The sequence below is a fragment of the Lissotriton vulgaris genome, chromosome 3_1 (assembly GCF_964263255.1).
Source record: "Lissotriton vulgaris chromosome 3_1, aLisVul1.2, whole genome shotgun sequence".
NCBI classification, from domain to species: Eukaryota; Metazoa; Chordata; class Amphibia; order Caudata; family Salamandridae; genus Lissotriton; species Lissotriton vulgaris.
This window is the reverse complement of record NC_141689.1, coordinates 1,703,712,467-1,703,738,805: the sequence shown is the minus strand read 5'-3', so window position 1 is coordinate 1,703,738,805 and position 26,339 is coordinate 1,703,712,467.

Here is a 26,339-nt window from a genome sequence, read left to right as displayed (position 1 = left end):
AAGTATTTGGTACTTAGGAATTGAAGACTATTATGTGAGTGAACACAGCGGAAGAGGGATTACTTCGTAAAAGAAAAAGCAGCTTCTCCTTAGCATTCCCCAAACCACATCAGAAGCACCCAACAGAGCCGTCGTTTTACAATCTCAAAGTGTGCATCCCAAACATAAAAATGCATAGTGCTTAATTTGAAACAGTGGTTGCAGGTGGGGGCCACTGGCACTCGTTTTTGAGGGATGGTAATTATTTTTCCTCATAAGGCTTTGATCCAGACCAAGGGACAGAAAAACACAGAAGGGGGTAAGAAAAAGATAATCAGTAACAAAGAGAGAAAGCATATTGCACTCTTTCAGAAAGACATCAGGCCTCCGCTTCAACCACCATAAATCTGTCCTCTTTGTCCTGGCCGCTCTGGGACAGGCAGATGTACAGGACCTTTCAGCTGTGGAGTTCAGTTGGGAGACCGACCAGAATGTGTTTTGTAGTGCATAAAGGCACCGAGGTAGCATGACCTCTCTTGCCAGTGCGACTCGTCCCATAATGGAAAGGGGGAGTCTATTCCAACAAGCATTGGCATAGCCAATAGGTCTCGCCTTTGGGATCTTGTAAGTAAAAAAAAAACTGAAGTGTAAGACTTCACGTTTACATTTACTGCATCCTAAATACAAAGTAAATGTAAACGTGAAGTAGTATACTTTTTTTTTTTTACTTACAAGGTCCCAAAGGCGAGACCTACTGGCTATGCCAATGCTTGTTTATTTTCAGTTAATTAAGTATTGTTTTATACAGGACAAACTAGTCCGACTTAGATTCCAAAATAGTGCATATTATGTACTGGCCACTCAGGTATAAAGTGTACGTTCTTATATTAAGCCACACAAACCATTAAAAAGATGACTTAAGGAGGACATATGCTTGACCTAGTTCGTGATTGGTCGGCAGCTGCATCGGAGTGTAGAGGTAACAGGCCACGAGTTTGCCCTAATGGCAATAGCCAGGCAATTCTTTTATCTGCATCAACAATAATGCCCATTATTTTGTGTTGCAAGTCACCCAGTAATTACTTAGCATATAACACTCCAACGCTTAAACACATGTCCAAATGCCTAGTACGTGGTATTTTCAAGAACATCCTCAAATTTGAATATTCAAACTTGTACTGCATTCCTTCCAGAAGTGTTCAAACAAAATACAACTGATGACTTGGTGAGCACTAGATGGCAGTGTTGAACGGGTAAGCAGCGACCGGTCAGTTTCAAACTGAGCATTTTAAGGCTCCGAGTTCAGTGACTTACCTAGAGCTGTATCTTACATTTTTTGGGTCAGGTCATTGTTAGTTCCCTGAAAACGTTTGAATAAAAAACTTCCACTTTCTTGCAAGCTGCATCGCGATCGGCGGTCTTCACTTTTCAAGCACTACACTCGTGCTTGTGGCGGCATCCACCTTGCGGGAGCGAGCAGCCGCCATATATTTGTAATTAACATGGCCGTGCCGCTTCTCACTCCTGCAAGGTGGATGCCGCCACAAGCATGAGTGCAGTGCTTCAAAAGGGAAGACCGATGGCTAAAGGTCCTCCTAGTATAGCGCATGTGCACCACCTAGGCGAGACCTAAAAACGTATTGACTCATTCAGGTTCACGATAACTGCTCCTATGTTTAATGCATGTTGGTCTCAAGGTCGGTGTGTTTGCTACACTAAATAAATTACTGGTCTCGCAAGTATGGGCGAGCAGCCGGAGCAGGGTGAATTTGGACGCACTCAAAGTGGACATGGATTCAGAGGAATTGACACTCCCAGACTTTGGGCTTTACTATTTCACTGGATTATTGCAGTATGACGCACAATGGTGAACAGAGTGGCACAACATAGAAAAAGCACTGCTAGCAGACCAAGATAAAGGCACAGACCTCCCAAGGTACCTGATCATGGGCACACGGTTCCCCAGTACATGCCCATTCGTAATCCGACAGGTGGCGAGTTATGGGAGCAGGCGGTCTCTCTGGATATTCGCAGACCACCATACACAAACTCACTACCTCTACAATGGTTGAATCATGGATATTTCCAAATGGTACGAAGGGGGATGCATAACGGCTGGGTATTTATACTTGAATGGTAAATTTCTGGCATATGATGAAAGGAGGGAATGGTACCAAATTCCCGAAGGTCATTTTCTACAACATACCAAAATATCACACACAGTGGAAATTTTGTTTGCACAGGTGCGTGAGGTAGCCAGCAACACCAGGTTCAAACCTAATCAATCCTACTATGTACATCACACCTACCTGACACCCCAAAGGCTTGCACATTTTAACCCAGAGCACCCCTCACATTTGCCCCCGATGTGGCGCAGACCCTGCAAACTACCTGCACATACCTTGGTCATGTATCCGCCTACAATGGTACTGCATCAGGTAATCCAGATAATCCGCACCGTCACAGCCATTAAAATAGAAAAGAACATTAAACACTGCCTGCTGGGGGTACTCCCAACACCAAAAAAAGAACGCATACACATTACAAATTTGCACTCCTAGGCCTATTTTCAGCAAAACGACACATTGCAATACATTGGACTCAAACCCTCCCCCAAAATTGGACAAATGGTAGTCGGACAAGCAAGAATGAGGTATAGCGGAAGAAAGCAGTCTGAGAACAGTACGCACTGACGAGAACGCAGAACGAGACCTCGAGGACTGGGACATGCTGGAAGTACTGTAAAGACCAGACAACCTCCTAGAATCTGATTATGTTGAAACGCAGAATACACAACCGAACTCCCCCTGCCATAAACGGAGACTTTGAACAGTCCTGTCCCCCACACATAGGAAAGACAGCTAACGCTGAGTAGTGAGGATCTCCCTTTACCAAGCACTTAACCTTAAATGGTAGTCTGATACCTGGCCTTAAAAATGAGCAAAATATATGGTAATCATGTTTTTAGATAAATACCTTCACTAGTTACTGCTGCGAGTTATCATTGGTTTGATTTCTCTTTTGATATAGTTATTCCTTCTGTGACTCCTGCATTCTGATTGCAATGAACACTACTACACACAAATAGTGCCCGGGTGAGTAAGCCTTGGTACATCACGCATGCCGAAATGTAAACCTTGCAAATGGCCCTATGGACAGATTACGGGAATTGTAAAATGTAAAATTTCCAAATTATTGTGACAAATAATGCAGTACTATCATAAAAATAAGTCTAAAAAACAAAGAGAGAAGGCGGGGAATGAAAAAGAGCCTGTGAGAGTGAGATAAATAGACAGGAGTGTCTGATGGTGCATTAAAGAGGTATGAGGTGGATTCAAGTCTACTCAGTTGTGGTATTCACCACTCCAACCTTCAACAGCTCTGGAAGTGGGATTTTGAGAAAAATGTTGGGTCCTGGGACGTATTCTTTTACAAATTAGGAGCTGGTAAAGAGTGACACACTAGACTGCGGGAATTCCCTAGAATTGCCTAATTTTCTCTATTTTGGACCTCATTATGAGTTATCCGATAAAATAGTGCATTAATCCCATACCTGGACTTGCCATTTCTGCATGGTAGGGCAACTACTGGTTGAGATAAAACTGCACAAATACCAATTGTGACCCTTAGATTGAGAAGTAACCACAGAAAAAGGAATTTGGATACTAATTTCCACACATATTTCCTTTATTCCAAAGATGTTTCCCTTAGTATATTCAGGAGATAAACTGAATGTTTAGATTTTCCCTCAAAACCTATATTCCCAATTCAACCACTAACTGTGTTAGCTGTCAAACCAGAATTTCTCAAAATGTGTAATAAATCACAAAATGTTCTTACTTCCCTTCTTGAAATCTCAACAGTGCGTGTGTACAGGTTGACAGATTATATGCAATTTCTCTGCTAGGTCTGTGCTTTTCAGTATTTTACAAGGTGCTCTTTCTAATTATTTTCCACTACCTCTTTAGTTTTTACAATGAAATTGTATTTTTTTATTTTATACCCACAGCTTTATGGCCCCTTTACAGAAATTAGTAGATTGTATCATTCTCTATGGCATCTTCAACAGAGGCAGAGGTTATCCCATCTGTTACTTTAATGTTCAGCCCTATTCTGCTTGTGTAAAATAGGGTATGGCCTCTCAGAGTTGGATAAGGTTCTCTTATCGGCTAGGTAGTCAAAGAAAGCATTGATAACAGGTTCACCTGGTGGGCATTTTTAAATGAGTCAAGACCAACTAATATTGTGACAGGTTGCATTCTAGAGAACTGCAACCAGAAACCTAATGTGTCACTTTATGCATGTTCCTCTTGTACTCAGTCAGCCTCATCAGTCTGAATCTGTTTAATTTGAAAATTCATTTTCGGGTAAAGTTTTGGACTAGATTTTTAATGTTTTTCAAAATGTTTACAAAGTATACCTTGCAGATCCTAAACAGAATTTTGATTTTGATGTGTAGGTTAATCAGGAACCTGTCATGACTGGGATTATGTTGTCTTTCTTCCTAATGCGGAGGGAAGTGTTTTGGAGGTAGATCTTGAGGGAGTGGGAGAGTGGCTTCCAGTGCTCCTCCACCACACTTCCACATTGTCAGTGAATAAATTGCTGCAACACAGTGGTGAGGGGTGACTGGAACAGCGGGGAAAATTCTGGCTGGGGCAAAAGCCTGGAAAACTCTTGTCTTGTCTGAGGACACAGTGGTCAGGCAGCTGAAACCCCACTGACTTATTCATGGCACACAGCTTCATCTGACAGTTCCACTTGGGGCCCTTTATCTCCACCAACAATTGGCCCCCACTCAGGAGCCCCAGTAGACATCAGCAAGAGAGGAGACATTCAATCCTCTGGCAGTGTGCAGAAGAGGCTTTCAACAGGGCAAGCCAAGAGGGATACAAGGCAGAAGTCTTTCAGGTGTTGTCTCATGTCATGTCTGATGCAGTTCAATTCGGCGATGCGGCGAGCGCAAAGTAAGTGGTTTTATTTATTGATTTACTTTAACCTCTGCGGTTGTTTATTGGACTCCACTACCCGCAGCCAGCCCCTCCCCCACCCTGCCTCACCACCCCACAGCATTACCTCTGCGAGCCGCCACTGGTATTGTGTTGTAAGATTTTTTATATAGAGTCCACATACGCTATAGCTTCATGGTGCTAACAAAAAGAAAACAAAATTACAAAAAAGCATCAGATTGAATCTGGAGTGGGGGTTAATCCATGTACCTTGCAGCAGGGCCCCCTCAAGTTTCGTTTTGCCACTAACGATGCGGTCTATGATGGTATGGGATTTGAATTGCATTTGCTGCTCTACCGGCAACAAAAGATGGCTGACTAAGACCGGAGGACAAAGAGCGGTGCTTAAGGTTATTCAAGATGAGTAGAGTAGTTCCATTGTGAACTCTTTGCAGGCAAGCTATACACTTCCTGAAAATCCCCAGAAGACAAGCATTACCATCTCCAACATGAGAAAGTTTAGAGCTTGGACAACGGGTCTGTGATATTTTGGGGCCAGGAACTGTAGAAGATTTTTAATAGACTTAACTGCCAGGAGCAGGTACTGGCAGTTCTGGATGCTTACAGGTTCTTGATCAATTTCAAGTGCATTGTTATTCCTTTGCTTTTAACCTTCTCAACTAGGATCAAGTTGATTCCATAACGGGCAGCCATGAAGGGAGAAGCAAGCTAGCCATATCCTTACCCAACATCATGAATTCAATCTTAGCAAGAATCAATTTTCGAAAGTTTTTAGCCATCATGTGGTCAATAATGGAGAAAGTTTGAATGAGGGTAGACTAGGCAAGATGTTTCTGCTGTCCCCAGGGACTCAGATTGAAATGAGCTGAGTGTCATCTGCATACATATAAAATGACATCCCTTTTTGGCTCTCTAGGTATTAGTTTGTACCACTATTCATTAGCGTTTTCCCACCTATCTCTTCAAAGTCATTGGATATTTTCAGGGTTCTGTGGCTTTTGATCTGGCAATTTATTGACAACTCACTTTTCTTCCTGTTGCTTCTGAAGTAGGAATGCCTTCAGAAAAATTGGCATTGTTTGACATAATGTCATACATTAAGGACTGTGTATACAAAGACAGATGATTTGATCCTCTGCTCACTTACACTAATCTTCATTCTACTAAAGCCTATTGTGCCTCTTTACAGTCCTTTAAACCACATCCATCATGTGCAGTCTGTGTCTAAGTCCTTTTTGGCTTTGCTTGGCTTTTATAAACAGGGTTTCTTGGTGAAAGGCTTACTGTTTTCGTTCATGAGTCAATGATTTGACCTTAACTCACACAATCACTGACGAGGAAGACAAGAACTCCATTTAACAAGGATTGTCACCTAGTAATTCTAGCATTGCCTACTCTGATACTTCCAATAAAAGGTGGAGCATTCCACCACTGGTGTTAAACATGTATTGCATGTTCCTTAAAGTGCAACACAGTTATTTAGATACCCTGAAATGTTTATTAACCAGTATTTTTTAATATTTCTATTGCTATAGTAGACTAGTAGAAAGTGATCCAGTGGCCCTACAGAAAATCTGTCTCAACAACACTACCCAACACCATGATACTCACCAATAATCCTAAACTCTTCACAAGGCCCATAAATGACTGAGACAAATATTGGCCAACCGGATCATGTGACCTAATTAACCGGAACTATTCACAAACTATTTACACCTTATATACAACTGCAGTTTGTCATCATCATATTTATCAAATTAATAACGGAAACATTTAATTAAGTCACCTAGGTAATGGATCAACTGATGGTAACTAGACTCAGAATTTACAAGACCAGCTTGCCATTTCAAAAGCTATTTTATTTATTTTATTTTCAAATAAAGAGCATTTTTAGTAAAGAAAATCTTTTTATTAGCATTTTGAAAGCATCTTTTTATTAAGTAAAGGCACATTAGTCTGTCATTTCAAAACGGATCAGCATGTGAAGTATTTAAGCAGAAAAGGTCTCACTCCCTAAATTCTATTTCCCTGTCTAACTTATTAGAAACCTAAAAGAAAAGTCATTAGTTCAGCTTTCCTTACGTGAGTCAAATGTCCAACAGCATCTCACGCCCATCAGGATTCAGGAACGAGCCAGCAGCCCTCCTCCCAAGGGGCCAAGTTTTATACCTTTTCTCTATCTAAAATTAACTAAAAGAATACTTTTTCTTTGACATTCAGCATTTTGATTGGCTGACAGCCGTCAGTCCATGTGAGCTCATTGCCTTTTCAATCCAAAATTGAGCCTTTCTAAAACGTCTTTGTCGTTTGTCCACAAGCGACATTAGCTTCCGAGAATTTTGCAACATCTTATTAAATAACAGTTCGCTGCTTCCTCAGCTTGCCTATTCTGCCGCTTCGTGTCCTTGGAGTTAAACAACACAGAGCACATCTTGCACAGTTCCATTTATTTGTTTTTTTTCTGATGAACGAAAATGTGACAAACTTTTCCATTCTTTAGCTGTGCTCGGCTCATCGCGACAGGATTCCAAACACCCATTTAAAAAGCTAGGCCTCAGGCCTCTTTCTCGGTAACTAATATGCAAAGAAACACAAAACATTAATTAATTTGAGTAATAAAAGTCATTTTGTTACCCACCCCCTTTACTAATGTTAACCCATTAGTTTATGTTATCTAGCTTTAAGCACATAAAAGCAGCGTTTATAAAAACCTTCTTCACATGGGCCTCAGGATTCTCCACGAGCCTTTGCCACAAAAAAGACACGACATAGACAAAAGCACATCAAAAATAAGCACATGCCATTATTTAAACAGCCGCAATTAATGTTGACAGGACAAATAGACAAAGTTAGTTTATTATTTTTCAGCGTACTCGCAAATGCAACAAAGAGCACATAATGTTAAACCCTTATGTTGTTAATGCATTTTATTCTAGGTTGATTAATACATATTCGTGCAAAAACTCATTAATATAATTAATTTATTATGGAAGTTTAACTTCGCGAGTCAAAACGTATTTAATTTCTGAAACTCGCTTCATCAAAAGCAAGGTAAGGATAGATAAGAACGTCTACGAACGAGTCACCAGGCATGATAGATATTTAATTATGTTTCTTTATAGCGTTATTGTGTACATTTAGAAACTACAATGTCTGCAATGTATGAACTTAGATCAGGCGTTGGCAAAAAAACTATTATGCAAGAGAAATCATAATCAAATTCCGATTATTTGATAGTGCTTATGTTCCTTAAATTTGTTTTTATTTGAAAAGTTTTATATAGCGCTGGCTAGACCCGGAGGTATCAGAGCGCTATACATGAGATAGGACATAGTTTCAGAACATTATTACATAGCTACATCAGGTACAGTTGCAGTTGAAAGTATATGCTCATGAGAAAAACGTGAGCTTACACAATAATATAAGATATTAGCATGTAGCATGTCCAAGACACACGTCATATGGGGAATGGAAGGTAGTGGAGGAAAGGTAAACATGGGAGAGGAAAGTAGACAAAGTCAGGTAGATCTGAAGGGGAAAAGTACTCCAAGGGGAACAAAGTAGTCAAAGCAGTCGAAGAGAGAGACAGATAAAACAGTCAAGAACCATGAAAAGCAATGTCCAATGTCCAACTGGGTAGCTGACGGCTGAGGGGTTGACCCAGAGCCAGACTCCGCTATAGCTGCATAGGACAGCTCCATCGGGCAGCAGCCAAGGGTACTTGGGCTCCGCAGTAAGTACAAACAGTTATAGTTACAGCCCGTGGGGCATCATCATAGTTCCATAGAAGGCATCAGTCCCGGTGTTACTGGGAGGCACTGTCCGCCTCGTCCTCCATCTCGCCCCCAGGTAGGAGGACATAGGGAGAAAACACTGGCGAAGTCAAAGGAAAAATGTTCCCTAGTGATGGAAATAGTGGAAACGTCTCACTCAGAGGGGTGTTTTGTATGTAGAGGGACGGTGCGTAGCTGCATCCAATGACTACGATTGAGGTGCAGTTACAAGATATTATGGACACATGAGTTTGGTAGGATGCTGGGTTAGCATCATGGGATCCTGCTAACAATGCATCAAATGCTGTAGGAACGACTGCCATAGGTCAAGTGTGGTCTCAACAGGTGTTGGGCTCTGTTAGCTATTTTATGACTCTGGGCACTTCACCACTGCTGATCAGTGTTAAAGTGCATATGCTCTCCCTATTATAAATTGATGCATGGATTAGTGATTCCATGATTGGCTGGTTTGGTTTACCTGTCAGACCCTTGTAAAGTGCACCAGGAGTGCCCAGGGCTGGTAATCCAAATGCTGCTGGTGGGCTTTCAGCACTGGTTGTGCCACCCACGGAAGCAGCCTGTAAAAATGTCTCTCAGGTATGCCATTGCAGAGCCTGTGTGCAGTCTGGTACTGCCATGCTGACCGGGCAAGAGCACCTGCTTGCCAGTCCCTAAACCTTCCCTTTTCTTCATATCAGACACCCCTATGGTAGGCCCAAGGGCAGGGTGCATTGTAAGTATAAGGTTGGACATGCCTTGGTGTGTGTGGCATGCCCTAATAGTGAATTACAGCCATTTTCATTTTACACTATTGCAAGGCTACCAGTTCTCCATAGGCCAGAATGGGCAGTTAGATTATTACATTTTATAATCCCAACTGACTCAGGGAACATGGTAAAAATTCGAGTTTAGCATGCCTGAACTCAGAATGATAAAATACATATTTTAGTGAAGTTGGTTTTAACATTCTGTGTTTGAAAATACCACTTTTAGAAAGCAGGTATTTTCTTGTCCAACTATCTAAAGCCTGCCTCTGCTAGGTTGTGTATTCCTTGTCTGGAGTTTGAGTGACTGGGCGGGGGATTCTAGGACACAGAATGAGTCAGCCCAGTGGTGAATAGAGAGATCTGCATCCAGATGGGTGGGAGAAGTTGCACCTGGGACCTGAATAGGACTGTGTCTGCCCCCCACAGTGCTGGCTCCACCTCCTGTAGTGCAGCTGATGTCTCTGCCCTGCACTGTGAAAGAAGAGAAGGAACCATGTCAACAAAGTGCTCCAGGGCTGAACTTCCCTTCCACAATGCTGGATCCACCTCCTGTGGGGCTTCTGATGTATCTGCTCTGCACTGTGAAAGGAAAGGATAAGTCTGGTAAACAGAGTGCTTAAGAACTGGTTTGGACTGAGCAAAGGCTCCACACCCCTCAGAGAACAAAGGTTTTTAGGATATAAATATTGGGACTCTGATCCCATGAAATTAGATCACTTTTGGACTACAAAAAGAAACCTTCACTAATGAGAGGAACCTGAAGAATCTGAGGAGAGACTATTCCTAAGCTGAAGTGCTGCTTAGGGGATTGGCCTGCAGTGGTTGCCTGACTGCCAAAGAAAGAAGAAAGACGTTTGTGTGCTTTATTTTCAACTTCTGAAGGATCTCCAAGGGCTTGGAAAAGAGCTTGCCTCCTGCTGAAGTCTCAGTGACAACAGACTTCAACCCCCAGCTCCGCAGAGTTCTTTGGAAGTGCCTGCTGCTGCTTTTAGGCCTTCTGAGGAACTGTGTGTCTCAAGGAGCTGGAATCACGACTCAAGAGGAAGAAGCATGTAGTTGTCGCTGCTGCTGTCGTCGCAACGCCGAAGGAGGGTGTTAGCGCTGTAGCTGCTGTACTGCACCACATCAGGAGAAGAGTCTCGCAACGAAGGAGAAGCGTGTCACCGTCGCTTTTGCTGCTGTCGCATCGTGGATGTCGGCGCTGTAGCTGTCGTATTGCACCGCATCGAGAAAAGCGCCTTCCATCCTCGGAGAAGCGCGCCGCCGTCAGAGCTGCTGCCGTCACATCTTGGATGTCGCTGCTGTAGTTGTCGCATTGTGCGGAAGATTCTCGCAACTTTGGAGAAGAATGCCGTAGCCGAGGCTGAACAAGGGTTTCGCCGCTTCAGCTGGCGCATCGAAGCGATACTTCTCGCATCCTCGGAGAAACATGCCGCATCTGGAGGATCTTCACGTCTTTATTTCTTTTCACCAGAACTTTGCCGCATTTCCATCGCTGCAACATTACTTGTTGTGGAAGCGCAACACATCGTAAGGTACATTGACGCAAAGTGTTGCATATTAAGAAGTGAACTGAACTAAGCTAAAACTACCATCTTAAGTATAGTATTGTGGATTTTTGTTGTTCAATGGTCTTGTGTTAAGTCCATGCAAAGAATACTTATTTTTTATATAAACCTGTGTGGTGTCCATTTGTAGTGTTGTCACTGGGTTACTGTATGTGGTCACAAATGGTTTACACACTGCCTCTGAGAAAAGCCTGTTTGCTCGTGCGAAGCTACCAAGGTGGTGAGCAGGTTTATTTTTAGAAGTGTACCCCCTTTCCCTGACTAGAGGCAAGGGTCCCTATTTGTCACAAGTACCTACCTGCGCCAACTAAATAATAATAATAATAAAACCACTTATAGAGGGCATGGTTACACTAAAAACAGTGTGTCCCCGCGCTAGAGACCCCCATATCTAACAGGCGCCATCTTGACTGATTGTGTTTCATCAGTTTATCCGCGGGGACTTGCTCTAGCACAATGTCTCTCAGTACAGTGAAATGGGATGTTCTGTAGCCGTGTGCGCTCTGCTAGCAACCTTCACCACACAACAGTAGAAAAACATATGGAAAATGCATTGAGTACACGAGGACAGACCTTAGATAGATTTTTCATGCAGGTTACCACACAACTGTATTTCACATATTTTACACAGAAATAACATTTTCACTAAACTTGTTGTCTGGACAAATATTAGCAAATTGATATAGGTTGAAAGAACTTTTCAGAAAATGAAAGAACATCAAGAGGAATATTCTGTTGAGAGGAGTATAGAAAAATGTCTCAATATTAGGTGTGTGCGATAATTGTGTAATTTGCTTTTGCATAAGTGCGTCCATTTTTGGTGCGAGGATGCATTTAAAACGAGAGTACTGTGAACACGTGTTCCTTTGTGTCTATGGAAATTTCTTGCTGTAAATTACTGGGAATTGCACCATTCTCTGTAATCTTTTTATTGTAAAACGTGAATAACAAGCATGATTTGAAATGACTTAAATTACGCTGGCGTAATTTGAATTGTGCACAGTACTACAGAATATTTAAATAAAGATGAAATACTTTTTTATGAAATCATTTAAAGTGTCCCATAATTACATTTTGCATGAAAACATAAGCGTCTGTGCAATATTTAAAAGAGGACAGAATATCCATTAAAGCACTGACTGACACTATTGAAAAATACGCCCAGGTCTCGGGGTACAAACTCAACAAAGACAAATCAGAGTGCAAACCTTTAAACATCCACACCACAAGAACTGTACTTGGAACGTCCGGACTAACATGGCAACAGAAGCCCATAAAATACTTGGGCATCCTCTTTGAGAGAGACCTAAGAACAACACTGGAACACAATGAGCAAGCAACAATCCAGAAAATTAAGGATAAAGTAGAAGGGTGGTCCCCCAAATTCACAACATGGTGGGGAAGGGTAGAAGCGATAAAAATGATGCTCACACCGATGGTTAACTATATGCTAACCATGCTCCCACTAATTAACACAGAAGACTTCCACAAGAGACTAGACAAGATACTGAACAACTTCTTGTGGAGAGGAAAAAAACCCAGAATAAGCCTTCACAGGCTTAGGCTCTTAAAAGATCAGGGCGGTCTGAACATAACAAATTTCAAACGATTCCAGGTAGCATGCATAGCCAGACAGGGGCTACACTGGCTGGACCCAAGACAGGAATATACCCCAGCATGGCTAACACTCGAGCGTGGACTATTAAAAGGCATGAACCCCATCACCCTCCTCACCGCCACCCGACACCCAGCAGTCAAGGACAACCCCGTCCTGAAGAACACGAAAACAGCTCTTCTGAGTGTCGACAAACTATTGACAACAAGCATCAAGGGAGGCCAATTTGAATCCATCTGGCACAACCCCACATTGAAATACAGGGATAAGGTTCTAGACATGCACGAATGGTACAGACATGGCATCTCCACTGCCCAGGACCTTCAGAAACAGGGCACGTACACAACCTTTGACACCCTCAAGGAAACTCACAACCTCCAAAGCATAGAACTCTACAACTTCCTGAAAATTAAAGTAGCAATCAGGAAGGCAAACCTCAACAGCCGGACGCCATCGCTCATACAACTTGCAGCCAGTCTCAACACAGTAGGACACCAAGTAGCACACCTATACAAAGCCCTCCGCCCCAAAAACACCAAACTCAACGATAAGGTCACAAGTTTCTGGGGGGCTTTAGCAGGGAGGGAGCTAAGCGAGGCCGAGAAAGCAGAGCTATGGAGATCCTCCTCTAGGAAAAAGATAACGGCAGCGCTCAACCAGTCCAAATATTGGCTAGTGCACAAGGCATACTGGACACCGGCCCGCCTGGCCTCCTTGGGGATCCGAGAGAGTGATGCATGCTGGAATTGTGGCAAAGGGAAGGGAGACTTAGAACACCTTCTGCTCAGCTGTCCTAAGATCAGGGAATTCTGGGATAGAATTGGAACACTTATCAATGAGATCACAGGAGTAGCCATACACATAGATTTCCCAAGTCTAGTCCTAGGTTTTGCGTCCCCGTCAATCACAACGACAGAAGATCGAGACCTCATTGACCTATTGCTGACGGCTGCAGTCAAAATAGTCCTAAGTAATTGGAAGGACACTTCGAAAGCTGCGCCCCAGGCATGGCTCTACTGGGTCACGTTCCTAAGGGGGGGCAGATAACATCACAGCGAAACACTCACCGAAAACTCACAGGCAGTCGAACATGTGGGGGCCCCTAGACCTCTACCTATCATCGCATAAACCCCCATAGGTGCAGAATCTAGACAACAATAGAGGCGGCACACTCTGCGGATCTGTGCGCTTACAAAAGGAAACCAGTGTGCAAGGGTCCTCTCCTCTTTCATTTTCGACTTTTATCCTTCTCTATCATCTCTGTCGTCCGGGGCGAGGGACAAGGATACCAACGAAGCATCGCGAAGGGGGCGGCAGAAGACAACGACAAGCAGAACTTGGACAATCGAACGATCTCAAAGACATGGAAGGCCGATGGCCAAACCCCCCCGCGCCTTTTTCTTTCTTTCTTCTTCCTCTTTCTCTTCCCTCTTCCTCCACTCATGTATATCCCATGCTCCATGTAAATATATATTTTTTTATACAATAAAAAATTACAGAAATAAAAAAAAAAGAGGACAGAATAGACACTGTGGTGAAGTTACTTGCAAAATGGCAGGATGAACAGTGTGTTTTACGGTGCCATTTGAAGGCACTTTACATTTCCAAGGTTTTTTCATACTTTGTTATGAACCATCATGTTCTTAGCTCTAAAATGGTCTACTTCATATATGTAGACAGTTTACTCTACAGTTTACTCTGCAGAAGCCATAACTTAGCTACCTTCACTGCATACATATTGCATTGGTGAGAAAATAGAACAAATGTTATTATCCACCTTTAATGCTGTTTACATAATATATGGATTGCACTGGACCATTTTAAATACACGTTTATCCCAGGATACAAATTGAGACATGTTGATAAATAATTGAACAAACAGACTTTTACTCTTTCATTATTCGGTTTGTCTGACATGTTTTAAAACCAGGATACATACCTGATGTATGCTGGCCCTTTTTCAAAAACAAATAAGCCACCTGGGGCTGGATTGGATGGGTCTGCACAGGTCATCATTAAGATACCCCCTGGCATGGCATAGAAGCAACTCCTACCTCTTGACCTGTATATACCAGGTTGTTTGGCTGCCTCCCCATCTCCTTCTAACATTGTCCTGTTTGAGTGCTCAGCCTGTCAGTCATCCCTGCTTTCTTGTCCTTGATGTTCTGCCAGGGACTTCCAAACAGCAAATGATGGCAGGAAAGGTAGGTCTGGAAGGGGTGCAGGACATCTAACCTGGTCTTCTATTGGAATTCTCTAACGCATATCAGCAAGCCCATTATCGCCGTTTTAGCGGCAGTTTCCTGCCGCTAAAATGAAGATAATTTTAACGAGCTCCTTGCTAATATTCCCCTGTTTTCTAAAAATATGTTCTATTTTAAAATATCCCTTACAACATTTTTACACTTCATATTATAGTACCACTCTACACTGGCACTTAGGCATAATTTGATTATATCGTTACACCCAACAAGTAAATAAATAAATAAATAACTAAGAGAGAGTTGAGTTGTTATGCTAACTAGGTTATAGCTGTTTTAGATGTAATGGCCCTGTCAAATTGATGAAAACCGGGAAACGTTGCAAGGAAAACCCTGTTTATAGAAGCATTAAAACCAGACAGGCAGAATGAAATTAAGATTCCTTTATTAGCTCCAATCAAAATAAGTGTACAAGGTCAAGTTATTAACAAGCAAAAGGGTCACCCATACCACACTAAAATAATATTACACCAACAAGATTATTGAGTTCAGAAGTAAACCACAATAACTATTCAGAGTTGTTAACAAACTGTCTTCCCTTCTATCTTCTTTTCCTCCTGAACTTCTTTTACAAAGCTTTTGTGATGAGCGAGTGTTCTTTTTCCCAGAAATTCACTAATATTGGACCTGCTATTTCTCAACAAGACACCTCTGGGATTGTCTTATAGCCTGAACAACCTGCCCTGCAGCCTATTCATCCCAAGAATGATTAACATGGCCTTATCTCATTATCTTTCAAAAATATGGAAGCCCCTACTCCTCAAAGCATTATTAGACCAACTTTGATCATTCAGATCCCCCAAATTATCAACCTATCACTCCTCTGTTGGTGCAGCTAAAATTGCTAAATGGCTACGATTGCTTCTCAATTATGCAGTTTTTTCTGAAGTCTCAGCAATCTTGGAGGACTCCTAATCTGCTTTCTAATCCAACAGAAGTACACAAGTTGCACTAATAGCCATATGAGATGGCCTTGTGAAGGCTTCCGGCAGCTACTCCATCTGTTTCCTTATATTCTCCCCTTCTCAGCAGCATTTAGTACAGTCACCCATACAATTCCCTTAGCTAGAGTTGCCGAACAAGCCATTTACGATTCTGGTATTTATTGGCGTAAACCATTTCTATTAAATCATATTCAAGCAGATATGATCCATCAATTGAACTCTAACCAGCCTGATTCAGCCAAATGATTTGCCCAAGATTTAGTCCTTTCTCCTTTTTTTTTTAAATCTGTACATTAGCCCTCTTTTATCGATATCAAAAACTTTAGGTGCCCTTTTTTATTCTTATGCGAATGACACCCAGCTTATGTTTAAGCTTAATGGCGATGAGAGTGCTTCTAAACATTTTCTTTCTTTTCTCCAATTTATTATAGGTTGCATTGGCAGAAACTATTTCAAGGAAATATGGAACAGAGCTTCTTTTGGCAGGCAAAGATCAATCGATCAGCTGACCTGGACTCATGTCCCATGGCCTTCGAACGTATATTCAAGCCAAACATTTCAAACTGTTCAAAGGTGTTGTGCTGCTTTGTGTGAAAAGGTAAGAGCAGAAATGCTCTATAATTCCAAAGATATGGAGCATTTCCAGGCACACTGTGTACTGCCTAACAGCAACACAGGCACCCTTTTACTATAGTGCAAGGGTGCCTGTGTTACATGCAGGAAAAATTTTGTACAGGAAGATAGACCTTCCTGCAAAAAAACAATCCATAGGGCCATTTTCCCCTTTCTCTGTATGATGTGGACACCATGACACTAGAAAGAGGAAGTAATGAGGAGAAATAAAGTTATTTGTCCACGATATGCCTCACAGCAGGCGTAGCATTTTGATGAATTCCCAAGTTTACTAGCTGTAGCAAATCTGGGAATGCCCCTAATTCAATCATTGAATGCACAGGAATTCTCATCCTCCACCCTTTGAATGGCACCCAACTTGAAATGTAACATAACGCAGAGCAAGCTGCTGTGTTTTGTTGCATTTCTTTACTAAAGCACACAAAGCAGAGCAAATCACCCTTTGATTGGCTATGTAAATATTACTGAAGCCTTAGCATTGTCCTTACGTCACCTTGACCAACACAAGGACAACACAAAGCCTTGATAAATCTGGGCATATATGTTGTTGACAACATTAAAGTCACAGTGCATTAATACAGCATCATGCTACTTTGCTATTCAGGTATTAGGAAAGACCTATCCTTAGGTATATATAAAGGTACTTTCTAGAAGCATGTCAGTAACTTCATACTTGAATTCTCACATTGATCTGCATGAGTGAATACTTAAAAATGCTAGCCATCGCTGGCTACTTTTGCTGGCACTCTGCCATTTGTCTTGCTCTAATGTGCTAAGGCTGTATGTACCAATACACTAAGGGCCTTATGAAGACTTTGGCTGAGTGCCAGGGGGCCACCAAGCCTGCGCCCTGCTGCCACACCGCCAAAGCCATAAAAAGACCACCTGCAGGATCGCGACTGGAATCCAGGTTAGGCGGGTCTGAGGCAGCTGGCCCGCAGCAGTGCCATGCAATTGGAATGCCCCCAGTTCTCTGCCCTGCAGGAACTGGGGGTGCATGCATACTGGGGGGGCACACCATGTGCCCACCTGCATGCATCCACTGCACAGAGGCAACAGGCACATCACCAGAAAAACTGTGGCAGTAAGGACACTCCTAGTATGCTTAGGCATGCCTCAGTTGCACCACCAGCTTATTTGGGGTCTTAGACCACTGCAGACTGCCAGGGATCGCATATCCCTTGCAACAGCATCAGTCCCATGGTAGTCCAACCGTCCTACTTGTACTAGGGTGGCCAGACCATTGGCTGCAGCCATAGCTGAACTGCCGCCATGAGTTTAGCAATCCATCAAACCGCCAAATTCATAATAAGGCCCTAATCCAAGAACTATTAGCTTTGTCAATGCTTGATGGATGATAAAATTGCACATTAGTCCTGGAAAATCCATTGTCACAAATTCCATTTGCGATTGTAAGATCCTACCATTCTGCAGTCTGAGCTTCAGTATCATTAATATTTTGAATTGAAATGGATTATTCTAGATAGTGATTTTCATCTGAGGTCTGTAAAACATTTGTGAAACTGCCCGTTAGAAGTAACTGTCGTCTACAGGCTTAAAACTAATAGAAGAATTAAACTGAATCTAGAAACACCCGTTGCCATCAATCCCTTCAAAGAGAAATGCCCATCCAGCCCTCCCATTTTAAGTCTTTTATTCTTTGTAACAATAATGATTCATTCGATACACACTATTTCATGACTTTAGTACTCCTTGAATGGACTGTTTTAATTATAACAATAACACACAAATGGGATACTCCCCTCCTGCAACCTTTGTTTTATTTTTCTGATGAAAAAAATGCAATCTGTCGCTTTAGTACAGTGTATTGATTTAAGAGAGAAGCCTACTTGTGGCAAGAGGAGAGTTTGATGGCCATACCTTAATTGTGGCAGACAAAGGAGTGCTTCGCGGACGTCCTGAGGGCACGTGAACAGAAAAAAAAGCATTCAAATGTTTCATCTCCATCTTTTTTTTTTGTTTTGGAGTCCAATTTAAATAGAGCCTCAAGAATCTCAGTGCAGTGGAAACATTACAATCTTTCGACAGAGCAGGACCCTGGGGCTATGAATTAGTAATACGTACACACGAAGATACAGGCACACTGCAATCTTTCATGTTATTATATTTGAGCCCAATACATGGATATTACAGTGATGGGTAAAATGTACATGCTGCTGCTTTCCCATAAGCACGTACAGGAGTAATTCTGATTGTAATTGCCTACTTTTAAAAACATGAATGGACCCAAATAAAAGCTCGATATGTGCACCCGAAAGTCATTATTCTTTTTTTCTGACCAGTTTTGTACAACATTCACAGGGACATTGCCAGCAGGCATACTTTATTAGGGCTGAAGTGCAAAGAAACAGGTCACAAATACCAGGTGCAAATTGTGCTCTGACGATTTGCTGTTGTCTTTGATTTTGCAAAGCGATCCATGTATTAAAAAGTTGCATTGCAAAATCTACAGTCACAGAGAGCCGCAGAACGACCCAATTGACACCAATTAGTCAATTTACTATTCATGAGCCCCTTTGACAACAAACACAGTGATGATAGCCTCCAAGAAACAGCAGTTTACCATCCCTGGATGTGAATTCCCACTGAGAGACATTTTTTTCAGTTCCATAAGGAAATAAGTGCTGCTTTAAAGAAATGTTTTGCATTGGATAACACATCGGAAAGAGCAGCCAGTGGTCCCTTAGGCCCTTGCTTGCATCCCTGGTGGTATCCCACTACAATTCTCAAAGGGAAGCTGTCCAGTAAAGAAAGCATCTCCTTTGCAAATGCATTGCAACCTCATTTGAAGAGTCAGTAACATTTCAATGATTTGCTCCTGCATTCATAACTCATTGATAAATCTCATTGCAAATCACATTTTGGAGTGTTAAAGAAGATAAACTGCTGAATCCTTTATTGACACGTAAAATAAAATTACGACAACTTTTGAAAGAAAAATGACAATATGCACAACTGATTCTCTTTTATGTTGAAGGGATTGGGATATAGTTTGTAGAGAAAGTTAGTGCACCATAAAAGCATGCAGAAAAGACTAGATTAGAATAAAAACTGATCTTTGATTAGTACAGGTTTGTGTTTACTAAGATTCCATTGTTTTCTTTTTAACATGTAAAAGAAATGTGGCAGTGATGACTCACATATGTGAAGTATTATTAAATAGTTTTCTGTAGATATTGATATATGTGAAGAATTAACATAACTAAATGCAAATTAGATGACATTAACGAAGTGTTACCTATTACTATATTTGTTCATGTTAAAAGGTGCATCAACCGAGAAGAGGGAATATGTGCTGCAAGTATGCACTACATAATAATGACCTAATACTTTCACAGTATGTTCTTTATATGTGTACTAATGTAATGTGCCTTAAACAATATGAATTTGTATGATTTATAGGTAAAGTTACATGCTGGTACTTTCGAAACTCAGTAGTACGTTATAGTTGCACTTGTCATTTTCAATGGAAACTGATTTGCCTTAAGTATATATGTACACACTGAAATCAATGTAATAATTCAAAATGAAAATGCATGTTTGAATGTTTAAATGCTTGTTTATATTAGCCTAAATTCAAATAGACCTGTCTGCTGACTCATGCAAAATCTTTCCTTTCGTCTTTCTCAACTCTGTCTCCATGGGAGAATATCTCAATATTACAAATGCTTTGCAACTATATCCTGTTCTAGGAGTTCACATGGGCCTACAAGGGCCTGTCAATAGAATTATTGTTTTACCATGAACATCTGCTTGGGACACTTCCCTTTGGAACTTGTTCATAAGCCTTGGTAAAGGATCTTTGTTTGAAGGTCCACCTTTATTGGCAGAACTGATCATTTACAAAACCTGAAATGCTTATAGTTCCGTAAAATGTGTCTTCTTTTTGTCTTATGACAAGTGTCTTATAGAAACTGACCAATGAACTGAGTGGTCAGATCTGATGAGGTAACCCAGGACGTGTCAACCCGGAACTCAGAAAATATATCATGTCTTGGATAGATGACTGGAACACACATCTTGCTTATATTGTTTTTGCCACCTTTCCCATGGTGGTTGCTTCCTATCGGACTAAGCGACAACTATCGGACTGCCTGCCTCTCCTGGCTGGTTCATACGCTGTGTGTGATATTCCCTGACTTTTTGCTCCTATAGGAGAGAATCTTTGAGCTGACAGGATCCATGTCCTTTCTTGAACTCTCCTTCTAGAACCTTGGCAATTGATGGCCCAAAGAGATCAATTTGATTATTTTGTATTCTTATAATTCTAATATTGGTGTATTTACTTCCTAAATTGCTGATAAAATCCAATCATTTATAAATCTTGTTTATGTCTCTCAATACTTGATCTACAATGATTGATTGTGCCTTTTCATAGTCAAATGCAGGATGGAAATTATAATAGAGAGAACTTAAGTGCAGTATTGAGAGTCATATACATGAATCTAATGACTAGCTTAGTAGTCAGTTGTCCAATTCCTGGTCCTCATTGGATAACTGGTTTGGATACCAGTTGGACCTGTCCCTTTTTGGAGGGTTATCCCAAAACCTTTTGCTTTCGTCCTGTATTTCTTCTGGCCTGTTTTTGTTGGTTTTATGACTCTGGGCACTTTAGCATTGTTGATCAGTACTAATGTGCATGTGCTCTACACTATCAAATAGTTAAGATTGGTCTACACCTGTTTGGCATATTTAATTTACCTGTAAGTCCCATGTACAGTGGTATCCTATATACCTGTGCCTGTTCATTAAATGCTACTAGTGGGCCTGCAGCACTGCTTGTGCCACCCACTGAAGTATCCTTTGAAGCCTGTCTCAGGCCTCTGCCACCACAAGGTCTGCGTGTGCAGTTTACTGCCACAGCGACTTGGCATTTACAGTGCTTGCAAATCTGAAACTCCCCTTTTGCTCCATATAGGTTGCCCCTAAGGTAAGCTGTAGGTAGCCCTATGGGCAGGGTGCTGTGAATGTAAAAGGTAAGACATGTGCCTTTGTTGTGTTGAATGTCCTGGTAGTGACAAACAGCCTATTTTTTTTCTCACTGCTGTGAGGTTGCTACTCTCATAGGGTTGGATTGGAAATTCCCCGATATGTGTTTCAGTGATAATGTCTGATATGAATGGGGTTGCGTGGCCATGTTTGGTATGTTTAGAATAGTGATGATAAATCCTGCTTATTGGTGAACGTTGATTTTTATTATTGTTTTAGAAATCCCACTTTTACAAGTGTGAATCAGGTAAATGTGCCTGCAAGGGAGTTTATTTACACAAAATCGTATTAGTTCAAAGAACTGTATCTATGAAGCCCTAAGTAGTGACTTCAAAAGACAAAATTTACAGAATCAATCATATTCTTTCAAAGTGAATGCATCAGCAAAGAAAAACAAGACGGTGTATACTTTTCTTTAGAAAAATACAAATTTATGTAGAGAAATGTATTTAAAGTTTAGGGCACAAAAAAGCAAATCACATGTATACAAAAGTGAATGAGATAGATTGTTTACACAGCAGGTAATTATTTATGAACACTCTTGTTATAATCTATTTAAAACTTTTTGCAACAAGAAGAACACCATTGAAACTACAGTCAACATTGCCAAGAGGTTTTTTTGTGCATGAAATTGGGTGAGGTTATCGACGTTTTGGTCTATTTGTTCTTATCTATAAGACCATCTTCAGGACGGAATGTTCATAGTGTGACCTGAAGACCCAGGATTATTAAATAAACACAATCTGATGGTATTTTAGTAATCTGTAGGTGATGACTTCATCGAGTCGGCTCATTTGGTATATAGGTAGCGCAGGGGAATTTGTGTTTCAAACTATGCCCACTCTTCAAGGACCAAGAGTTTGGTGTTTTAACAAATGTCTGTGCTGCCCATTTGTCGGCTGGCTCAGCACACTATGAATTGAGTGCCTGCTTTTGGATTTGTTCCCTGTTGAGGGCGTTCAGTATTTGGTGCTGCTGTATTTAGAAATGCCTCTCAGGTAAGTGCAGGTGGGGCACGTTCCCTTTGAGGGAGAAGTTGCCAGGATCAGCACGTGCAGAAGTGTGCATCATTATTGCTGACAGCCAGTGAATGTTTCTATGCATGTTTTGGTGCACCACACTCTGGCAGCGCCAAAAGAAATCTTGGTTGGGGAAGCTATGTGCCGAAGGACAATATGCCTTATGGACCGCACAGGTGATAACTGACAGAGATTTCACTTCATTTTGCAGTGGATCCTGACCCTGAGGAAAGCCTGGGTATGAGAGAGCAGAAGGCTCTACTCTGATGGTGATGTTCTCCGTGGCCAGGCCCGCAAGCCCCACAGTTGCTGTCCCCAGTCCCAGGGGACAAAGGCTGATTACTCACAAGAAGCCCCAGAGCAGGAGGGCTTGTTTTCCAGTGTTGTAACTCCCCTAGTGGGATAGCCCGCTGCGTCAGTAGCTGCCTTGCACTGATTAGTGCAGCGAATCCAGCGTGTTCTCTTCTGAAGTAGGCCATGGATGTGTGTCTCCCCCACCCACAAATTTGGAGATATACCTGGGAGCAGTATTCATTATTCCGCATGAAGGATGAGTCCCCAAGTGAGGTCCTAATCAAGAGCAGGTATTACTGTATTCCCTGTGGGAGGTGGACATGTGGCCCAGTAACCTATGTGTAGAGACCTTGGCGACCAGGTGCTGTCCTTTGTGGGTTTCTGGCATAGCTTTGTGATTTCGACTCCATGGAGGACTTTGATGTTTCATGGGTTTGCCTCTAATCTAACTGTTTCATACTTATACCTGATGTTGTGATATAGGTTGTGTTTCCTCCTATTTCCAGGACTGGCATAGTATGCCCAGCAGCCATGATTTATGTATGACCTAACCAGCATTTTAAGAACTGATTTATTCCAATGTATGTCATTTTTGCCTTGCATTGTCAGGCTAACAAGCATTATTTCAGGATTAGCCTTGTTTGCGCAGTGATGAGGTTTTTATAAAGTGCAACCAATAAGTCTTTACTGAATTGCACTAACTGTGATATTTTGACAATTGCCCAGTTGGCAAAGTGATTTATGATTTATGTGATTGTGGTCTATGTGTATAAACAATGTATGAGATATTTTTATATACTACTGTGTGGAGTCTATTTTGTTAGAGTATTTTATGTGTCACTAGTGTATGTGTGTATGTGTGTTGTGCAAACTCTTTACACTGTGCCTCTGGGAAAGCTGGACTGCTCTGTCAAGCTACCAAGGGGGTAAGAAGGGGATATCTTGGGTATGTAATTCCCTTACCCTGACTAGAGTGGTGGGTTAGGTGCATACCCTAGCCAACCAGAAACACCATGTCCAACAATCCCCTATATTGAACTCCTCTCATGTAAATTTCATAAGCAGGATACATTCTCCAGTAGACTATAGACTACAAAGTTGCACACTCTACTTTGCAGCATTATGCACAAGATGGTCATTTTGTTTTTAGATTGATAATTCTTGTGTTCCTTTGTAATTTTGTGCATGTATTTTTATCCTTCTTGCTTCTCTTTTAACACTTGCCTGAGGGTGCACTAAAATTGTAGGCTAGCCTCAAGAAACCGGTTGAATATCCATGTTTGTGCAGTTGAAGCTAAGAGTTTTCTCAACAAAATTTAAGATCCGTATATTATATATAAAAACCAGGGACTAGCCATTCAGTCTAAATATCAGCATTTAACATTTAAATATTAGGTTTAATGACAAGTCATCATTTGTCAAGGTAGCGCTGACTTTCATTTCCTCTGAATACCCAAATTTCCTACTAACAGTGAGGTAAAGAAACTGCTTCTTTATCGTTTGTCACACTGAGATTTCATGTAATATGGTAAACGTTGCCAAAAAATTGCAGTGCTGACACTAACTGTAATTGCAATTGTCCTATATGATTTTCTGAAATGCTGATATAAATGATGCTTTGAGCACATACGAAATTCAAATTGAGTCTCCTTGTTCTCTTTCGGATAATACTGTACAGATATCCTGTTTAATTGTCCACAAATAATACCAGTTGGGATATTGTTTCTTATACAGATAATAATAATAATAATAATAATAATAAAGCCATTTCTAAAGCGCCTGGCTGCACTAAAAATAGTTTGTCCCTGCGCTAGAAGGCTACTACATCTCAAGAGACAGAAAGTGGGGGAGAGTGAAGCAAGGGTCAGAGGGAGGTGGAAAATTAGGTGACTGGATACAGATGAGTTTTGAGTTTAGCACGGAATCTAGTTTCTTTCTACCCCTACTCCTGTTTCTTTACACAAAAAACGCCAACAAATGTAAGGCATTGGTACAAATACTCTTTATGGTGGCACAGACCTGTGACCAGTAAAGATAATTGTTAGGGCTTACCCTTACATTATAGAAGTATGTACATAACGTTGCAGGCCGGGAGACCTTACCTCCAGCAAAGAGTCAGATCCAATGCTAGCTTATTGGAGTTTGAGCAGATTTTGTGAAAACTGAATTTTGGTCATCTCTATCTTAAGCTCCTGCCACAAAAAGAATGATATCTCTAAGCTGGTCGCAGGTAAGCAAATAATTTAAATAATTCAAAAGCCGCGCTTCCAGATGAACATGTGGGTGGCACCCACTTAGGATTTTAGACAGTGCTTCAGTGGTCAATATTTCTATGACTGCAAAATTCAGGGCAAAGACCCTCTAAAGGTTTTCACTGGCAGCAAGCCCTTAACAATTTTGAAGCCCCCTGCAGGCCCACTCCCTTTAATGAATACAAATGGTGGTTGAGTGCCAGGTACTTGCTGTAGAGTCTATAATCAAATTCAGCTTTCCACATAACTTACCAACGCTACAGTAGAGCACATGTCTAAGTCCAACAGTGGAGAGGATGTCATTCTACAGGGTCACCAAGGTTGCTTTAACAAGAGCATTTTGGGTACAGATGAACAAGAACATTTTGGGGAAGGAGTGCATGTTGAAGGGCTTTGTATTGCTCTCTTCTTTATTCAGCAAAACTGATTTGTCTTTTAAATTCATATTTCTCCAAAACCTAAGTGGTTGATTTAAAAAAAAGAGGAACCATTGTTGATGTACTTGACCATCAAAGGGACAGGGAATCAGGCCTGCTCGCAGTTATTTATCCAGTTTTCACTTATTTAGGACATGGGGCCTGATTTAGACTTTGGTGCACCGATTAACTACCATCACCATCAGCACTCTACTCCCTCCCTCCATGGCGAGCGTACATTGTACACCATATTTGGAAATGCCCGCTGGCCCAGCAAACATCTCTTGCATTGCAATGAAATTAAACGAAATAAATGAAGAATTTATATAGCTCTACAGTTGCCCGTAGGTGTCTAGGCGCTTAACAAGGGTAAGCAAGCAGAGGTAGAAATGGAGATTCGTTAGTAGAGCCAGATTTTTAAGTGCTTCCTAAAATTAAGCAAATTGTATTATTTTTTGAGAAAAATAGGCAAGAAGTCCAAGTTTGGAGGGGGTATATTCAAAGCTTTTTCCTCCCCATTTAACTTTGTGTACCTTGGGGATGATCAGGTTGCCACTGTCTGATGATCTGAGTTATCTGGCTGAGATGTAAGGATTGAAAAGTTACGACAGTTGCCAAGGACCAAGGCCATGTGTTGCCTTAAATGCAATACATAATGTTTTGAAATGAATACCTTTGCTGATGGGCTACAAGTGTAGCTCTGCGAGAGCCTTGGAGGTTGAGTCACATCGAACCAGCCCAAGCAGGACTCTAGCTGCGGCATTCTGATTCATCTGGAGTTTATGTATGCTATGCTTGCTTGCACTAGTAAGAAGGGCGTTGCAATAGTCCAGCCTGG